Source organism: Limulus polyphemus, unplaced genomic scaffold, assembly GCF_000517525.1.
Source record: "Limulus polyphemus unplaced genomic scaffold, Limulus_polyphemus-2.1.2 Scaffold384, whole genome shotgun sequence".
NCBI lineage: Eukaryota > Metazoa > Arthropoda > Merostomata > Xiphosura > Limulidae > Limulus > Limulus polyphemus.
Genome location: NW_013665994.1, coordinates 205,609 through 213,619, shown reverse-complemented (window position 1 = coordinate 213,619; position 8,011 = coordinate 205,609). Strand labels below are relative to the sequence as shown.

The window sequence follows — 8,011 nt, the reverse complement described above, 5'->3', positions numbered from 1 at the left end:
CGGCTTTTACTTAACTAAATCCAAAGTACAATTTAAATATTAACTTTAAATTTATCAATTAACTCAATTTCAGACCATTTGAAATTTTAATACATAATACTATGTTTCTGAAGTAAGGAAAAACTACTATATATTGATATGTGTGAAGCTATCAGATTCTGCCATTTCTTATAAAAATATTACACCACATCCGCCCTGAGAGCAATCAAACACATTTGAACAATATGATCGTTAAGACTGTAAAGTTGAGTAAGTTATATTATAATGATTTTGAATATCCAAATCAGAAATTAACCTGCCAACCGCAGCTGATATAAGGTAATGGTATAACGCCATGTATAAGAACTACATTTTGGCGTTATTTAGTTAGTGTGATACTACCGAAAATCTATCACTTTTGAAAAGGGCTATGTAACAGCCCGTTCTAACGCAAAATATTCATAGCTCATAAAAATGTGTTCACACAAGGGAATTAGAATTTCCAAGACGGAAATATCTACTATACTTAAATAAGATAAAAAAAAACAAGAAATATGAATCAATTTGGGTCTCCAGAGACATCCACAAAGAGGCCTGCAACAAGTCGTAAACCAGGCATGTTAAGCAAAGTGTGGCATTTTGTAACATGTGATAATTCACGGATACAAAAATAAAAGGCTAAAACCATCTACATGCAATAGGCAACAGTACGCAACATAATCAAGAAGTCAAGACAAGACCAACGGGGTAGGTTCACCAAACTAATGCTGTCAGTCATACCCCAATATAACCGTCGCAAACCTCAAACAGTTGGGGAATCAGATAAGTATTCATGCTATTCCATACGAAGACATAGCGGTTAAGTCGGCTGAGCAGGACCTATGAATTTCTATACAAATGAACTATTAAAACGGGCGCTTAAAACCGTCATCCTCGTATCCTAGACGAACTATGGAAAGCCATCAGGGTTTGGGTTTCTTTGGACATGACAGCCCTAACACGGAGATTGTTTGTTTTTTGTTTTTCCAATGAAACTATGTTGTAGAGCTGTCATTAAGATGCACAGTCGTCAGATAGAGCACGACCGAACGAGGCGACATAGACATAAACAACGTGCTGAGACTCCAAAATCGTTTTAATATAATATTCTAACCCTCCGTACACAGAAACTGTTGAGAAATAGGAAGACTCAATAAACAAAAACAACTTGAGTGGAGAAATAAAAAACAAGATGTTGAAGAAAAATAAAGATTCACTGAGAAAATATAGAGAAAGTATAAAGAAAGTGCACAGTATAAACAGGGAGTGGATACAATAGGTTTGGACCTTGGCTTCTTCCACTTACCTGGTATTTAAAACGTTCTCTTATTATTATTTTTTTATGGTTATCTCCGAGGATTTGTCCAAAATGGTGCCTTTTTTTGGTTGAAAAATACTTCTAAATTTAGTTCCTGCTGAAGTGGTGGTATACATCACATGAAAGGAAGGAAAGACAGTTAAAAAAGGAAGTACAGGGACAAAAATAAAGAGTAAACAGGAAGTGGACGGAAAAAGTAGAGTGAAAGAAAAAATAGAAAGATTAAAATATTGAGTCAAAACTAAATGGGAAGAAAAAAATAGGGAGTAAACAGAAAGGAGAAAGAAGTGAAAAGAAACTAAACAGGAAGTGGGAGAAAAAGTAAAGAGAGAGAAAACATGAAATGATAGGAAAGAAGTAGAGAGTAATCAGAAACTAGAAAAGTAGGAAGGAATGTAAACATGAAATGGAAGGAAAGAAGTGGAAAAGAAAGAAAGGAGTAGAGAGCAAACAGGAAATATAAAGATAGGGAAAGGAACTAAACTAGTAGTGGAAGGAAATTTGTCGAGAGCGTAAACAGGAAGTAAAAAAAGGAGAGTATATGGGAAGTAGACGATGGTAAACAAGTTCGTGAAGATAACTTTAAAGTCGCAATACTTTTCTTACGTATTTTTGAGACTGAATTATTTCACTGTTTCGACTGCAGTTACTGAGAGCACAAAACGAAGGTGCAGAATAATTGAGCTACTTTCGAACAGGTTTTCGTACTTTAGATTAATCCCAAAAGGAACGTTAGATACATTGTAAGTACACCAGCGATCAATAAATCAATGTTATTCCTTTTACCAGATACCAATATCTATTGACAGTAGGAACTCGCTGCCCACAGATCCAGGAGTAAAAAGTAATTTAATTTACAATTATTCATCAGGCAATGGTTTATTGTAATGTATAAAACAAGTTCTATCCCTTCCTTTTTTTCCCCTTAATCAACTCTGTTAGGTTTGCGTATGCTCGTACTTTAAATCCGAAGGTTCACGATTCGTATCTTGTTGTCGTAAAAACACGCTCCACTCTTTGTTGACGACAGTGCACTATTCGGTCAAACAAGAATAACCAAAGGGTTAATGATGGCTGCTATTGACTAATTATATCCCTCCCCCCACTTATAGTCCCCCAATTCAAAATTAGGGACAACTATGCGCAAATAGTTCTCTGTGTCACTTTGCGCAAAATTTCTAGAATAAACTGAAAGGTTCGAGCCTCGTGGATGTTAGACTGGAAAGATTTTTTTAATAGTAAAGGTTATAAGAATTTCCTATAAATTGAAACGATTAAGTTACTCCAATTGTTCGATTTCACTACAAGACGAAACTCGCGTATTCTATATTTTGGGCACTTAATTCACATCGATATGTTTCGTTGAGTAATTCAGAATGATTTATGTTATTGCATTGTCGTAGTCCCCATTTTACAGCTGCGTTATTTTCAAATATTATTAAAAAGTACAATTCCACTTTACAAATGGTATGAAGAGAAATTCTGTACATGCTTCTGAAGAAAATAACAAAAAAAAAACAACAACAAGAAAACAGATCAATCCAATTACTGCCCAAGTGTTATATGATAAGAAAATCATGATCACTCAGCTCTCAGAGTTATTGTACTTTGTAATGGAACGACAGCAAGTTAGGCTTGTAAGGAATGAAGTTGCATAAATGATTCGTTTTGTTCTAAAAGCTTATCTATACCAAAATGAAAATTGCATTATTTTATAAAAGTAATGCTAAGTCTCACTATCAAATGCAATATAATTGACCTTCAATATAAGTATTTTTTATGTCTATTTTGCCTCTCTGGTTTTATAAATAACGTGTATTGTGAAGTAAGTGCAGGTATTAAGACTGGTATTATACTACTTCTTTGGGTACGTGGCACTTATAGAACAGAATTTCATTGGTTGATTCCTCCTCGGGTACCTTTATCTCGAGTATGTGGCATTCGTTGGTCCGTGGATTAGAACGTGATATTGATTTAAGAGCTGTCTTTGATATATATATATATATATGTGTGTGTATATATCAAAATAGAGAATTATTTCTTAGATTTTAGCATTAATAGATATCAACAAACGTTCGATATAAATTTAATTTCAATGTCTTCACTGGCTGGAATACAGCTTCTAGAGGTGATTTTAAAGCACTGTTAGTTGGTACATTGAAAACTACTGTCGTCTGTATCTTGATTCATACGATTACTTTCACTTATATTGTTTATTGTTTATTTGTAATTAAGCACAAAGCTACACAATGGGCTATCTGTGCTCTGCCCACCACGGGTATCGAAACCCGGATTCTGGCATTGTAAGTCCGCAGTCATACAACTGTGCTACTGGGGGCCAATTATATTGTTAAGTACAACAAGAATATTCGTATTAAGGAAGCTATTTCATCCATGATGAGTGCTGTTAATCAGAATATGAAGTAAGTAACCACTGCTGTGCGTTTTTTGTTTTCGTTTTCGCGTTTGTTTACGTGATAAAGAAGTTTATTTTTTATTTTGATTAACGTACTAGAGTGGAAAACAAGATATGGAAAAAGAAAATGTGTAAAATCAACAAACTTTACCTCTAGTTTGAGAAACACACGTCACAACGCTTTTAATCTATGTGTGAGTTAATATTTTAATTAAGCCACCAAAAAAAAATTAATGAATTCCAAGTTTCAATAGGTTCACTGAGAATTTACAAAAACTGGAGACTAATACATAATTAAATTCATCGACCGGATTCGTTGCAAGTACTTGGTGTTTCCAAGCAATAAGCTTTCATGTACTTATCGAAATTAGGCCGTTTTTATATTAAAAAAAGTGTTCAAGACAGACAGAATGAGAAACGGAAGTTCACTTCAAAAGGTTTCTGTACAGACAAACATAAAAGGTGTTATGTGTGTGTGTGTCCAACGGAGGAATTGTAAAGGCTCTAGGGTTTTCGCAATTTTTCAAAACCAACAGTACGTGGTCTACATGGCCTGAATAACCGTTAATCTGTATCCTAAAATCTTTCCTGTCGAAGTTTTTATAACTTAACACATTTATCAAACGTAGGTAGCAAACAAAAATATCCCGTTTTTACCTCCACTAATTAAAAACTTTCTTCTTAATGAAAAACTCCAGAAAATTAATTCACACGGTCAATTAATTGTTATTTAGTTTTCCGATGTAAAACAAAACAAAATCTTCTTATGTCAGATTTACAGGATTCAAGCGTCTTTGAGGTATGTATTAATGTCATGTTACTGAACAACGTTTCTTTCATTAACACAAAGATAATTTCCAATCTCTTTTTAAATAAACATACTATTCATACTTCGTATTTTTCATACGGTGTAAGGCTCCTGTTTTGAAAGATTATCGATTAACGCTTTCTTTGAGAGAAAATGTTTCAGTTCTTTCATAAATAAAACCTAGTTCATAATTTATTCCATTAGTAAGACGAAACTGAGTTTTAAGAGTAACAAAGGATTTATTTTCAAAAGAATTCTGATAAAGTAAAAAAGTATAAAGTCAATTTTGAGTTTTCTCACAAATTCGTGTAAATTCCCTTTTAATTCAAAATCATATTTTTTTTACAGAGAATAAAGACGATTAACTTTTAAAACGTTTGTTCCTTCATATTGAAGTTTTGTGTTACCAATGTTGAAAACTTATATTCGTTTTTGGGGTACTTAACTTTATAAAAGTTGCACGGACTCATTATCTAAAAAACAAAACAATATTTAGGTCTCTTATTATTAAAGCTTTTTATTTTTTTGATGATTAGTCTCATCGCTCCAAGAGTCAAAGTTTTATAGGTTCCAGTATCATTTGGATGTTTGAAAGTCGCTTATTATAAACAGTTTTATTCACTTACTTTTTCAACACTTTAATTATACATTTTTTTTCTTTCTAAAAAGCGAAAAGTTCTAGTATACAGAACTAAAATAAATAATTCCTTTACAAAACGATTTTCGTTACTTTTAGCAATAAAGTTCAGTTCATGAATCGTTATAAATGAGACACTCGACCAAGAAAGATTATCAGTTACTCGGGTGTCATAATTCTTATAGACCTTATGCAGTCACGTGACCAAAGTAAACATTCCAACAATTTGCAGCCATATTGGACGTAAACATTATTCATGAAAACATGGCTTCCGCTACACAATCACCCAGTTCTCCGTTCATTTTTCACGAATTTACTAGCAAATTAGACAACACATGCAAGTCAAGATATGAAGAAAAGTGCAGAAAAGTAGGTCCTGACACGACAGATTCTTATTCCATCCCGTCAGCAATGACAATCGCGTTTGATTGCAAACGGAGAACCCGATTTAGGCCTACAATTACAAACCAACGTTAAAGTATAGGTATAATAAATTATTTAGACCTGACAACATCTTTTTACACCGGAAAGCAGTTCAAGCCCTATAAAAGCCTTGATGCTTACAAGTATTTTGTAGCTGGTTGGATGCACGATTATACATTATACTTTACACACAAAAAAACCTGAATTTTAAGACCACCTTTCTTGACACGCCACATTTTTTATAAAACTTTATTATCGCCCACTGGGCCCTTCCACCTAACAATGTTTGTATGGACCTGTAGATTAAGGGAAGCACCAAATATTTATAAACTACAAATTTTATCAAGATCTGTGCAATATAATTGTGACAAGGTACATTGTATATATAGAAGTAGTACTAACCAGGTATACAATGGGAACTGCATAGTCTATGGTACGACGATGGTTTCCAAGCCTTGTCAATGTTGTTTGGGTATGCACGATCTACTCCCGCAGTCCATTTAACTCTACGTACTGGATCTTTTGAAAACCAATAAAAAGATAACTCCGGATTCTTTGTCTGGTTGTTTGTACAACTAACTGCCGCACACCTGAATGCACTACTTCACATTTTGTTTAAATGTGATCACACTGAAAGAAGCAAAGCGCACTAATTCACAAATCCTCTTTCTTCTATTACATTCACTTCGATCACCATATTCCTGCATCTGGAACATATTGCGATATTACTAACCTACCTACTTACTTACATCAAGGTGAGTCTGGATAATTCTGGCAAGATATATACATATACATTTATAACAAAAACACCACATGTACTGTAATTAAAATTAGTTAAGCTTTTGTCGTGATAGTTAACCACATCACATATAGACCCTATGCGCGTGACATCACGCATATATTACCGGCAAGCCGAAAAGTAAACACCACCATTTTGGACGTAACAGAGAGACAATCTAGTAATAAACATGTAGTTGCTAGCATTGGAATTTGGGATCAAGTATTTCAAATGACTGTTAGAGTACAACAATTGTGCTTTGCTGCATGTAGTGGGCCACATTTAAACAAAACTTAATCATGGGTTTTGTGCAGCCTGATCTAAATAAATGTGGATACTTTAGAAGAGAGAAGTTGTGCAAACTGTACATCATCCTGAAACATGCTCTGTACATTTTGGTTAGAGTAAAGCTCACTGATACTGGTATCTCGGCAATTGGGTGTAACTGTTTTGGGTTGGGTTGGGTTGTTTTGAATTTCGCGCAAAGCTACACGACGGCTATCTGCGCTAGCCGTCCCTAATTTAGCAGTGTAGGACTAGTGGGGAGACAACTAGTCATCACCACCCACCGTCAACTATTGGGCTACTCCTTTATCAACGAATAAAGGCGATTGACCGTCACATTATAACGCCCCCACAGCTGAAGGGGCGAGAATTTTTGGTGGGACAAGGATTCGAACCCGCAAATTGCAAGTCGAACGCCCTAACTACCTAGCCATGCCATCCCAATTATTTTGGTTTGTTTCTTTTTTGAATTTATGCACAAAGCTACCCAATGGGCTATCTGTGCTCTGCCCACCACGGGTATCGAAACCCGGTTTCTAGCGTTGTAAGTCCGCAGACATACCGCTGTACCACTGGGGGACAATTATTTTGGAATGATCTGAGTTCCTTTATTTAGTCTTGAAGTGACCGTTGAACATGGTCTGGCTAGAAGCAGCTAAATGAGCTGTTAAACCACATCTGTTGTTGTAGCAGCCGTGAAGGAAAGTGGTGTGGGCAGAATTAGAGCCTAACGGTGAAGTGTCTAAATACTTAGAAATATCAAGAGATAATAAATGATGACGTTCCAGATATTACAACAAAGTTTTCTATTAAAAAACATCTACTCCAATAGGGTAACAATCATTGCTATAAATCATGTAAGATCCATGGCTTATTTCAAAGTAACAACCTCTTAGAATGACTTCTCCGAGTGCTGATCTTAGCTATATAGAGCATTTTGGAAGACGTTAATTCGAAAGATTAGACCAAAGCCTTCATTAATTAACAGAACTTTTAAAACATTTTTTTTACAAAGTTACACAAGAAAACTGTAGAAAACTAGTTGAAACTATACCTTGCAGAATAGCATCAGTTAGTTAGGCCTAGGGAGATGCTATATCGTGTTACGATACTAATCACTAGGACCCTTTCTAAGACATTCTCAAATAATTGTGGCAGGAAAGCTTTTGTTTGTTTATAGTTAAATCACAAAGACACACAATAGGCTATCTATTTGTGTCCCACCACAGGGGGGGGGGGGCAGGCAGGATAGCAACTGTTTATTACTATAAGAGTTAATTAAGCTATAAAAATGTATATAGAAGTGATAATTGACGTCACAAGTCTGA

The 8,011-nt window shown here is 34.8% G+C and overlaps 1 protein-coding gene across 1 annotated transcript in view; it reads right to left on the bottom strand.

Annotated features, from left to right (window-relative positions):
* Nucleotides 1-6,094, bottom strand: part of LOC106457871 (XK-related protein 4-like) — a 73,164-nt gene extending 67,070 nt beyond the window's left edge. Inside the window, exon 1 of the mRNA XM_013917321.2 lies at nucleotides 6,023-6,094. The gene's annotated coding sequence lies outside the window, so the exon portion shown is untranslated. The remainder of the gene's footprint in view (nucleotides 1-6,022) is intronic.
* Nucleotides 6,095-8,011: the final 1,917 nt, after the last annotated feature.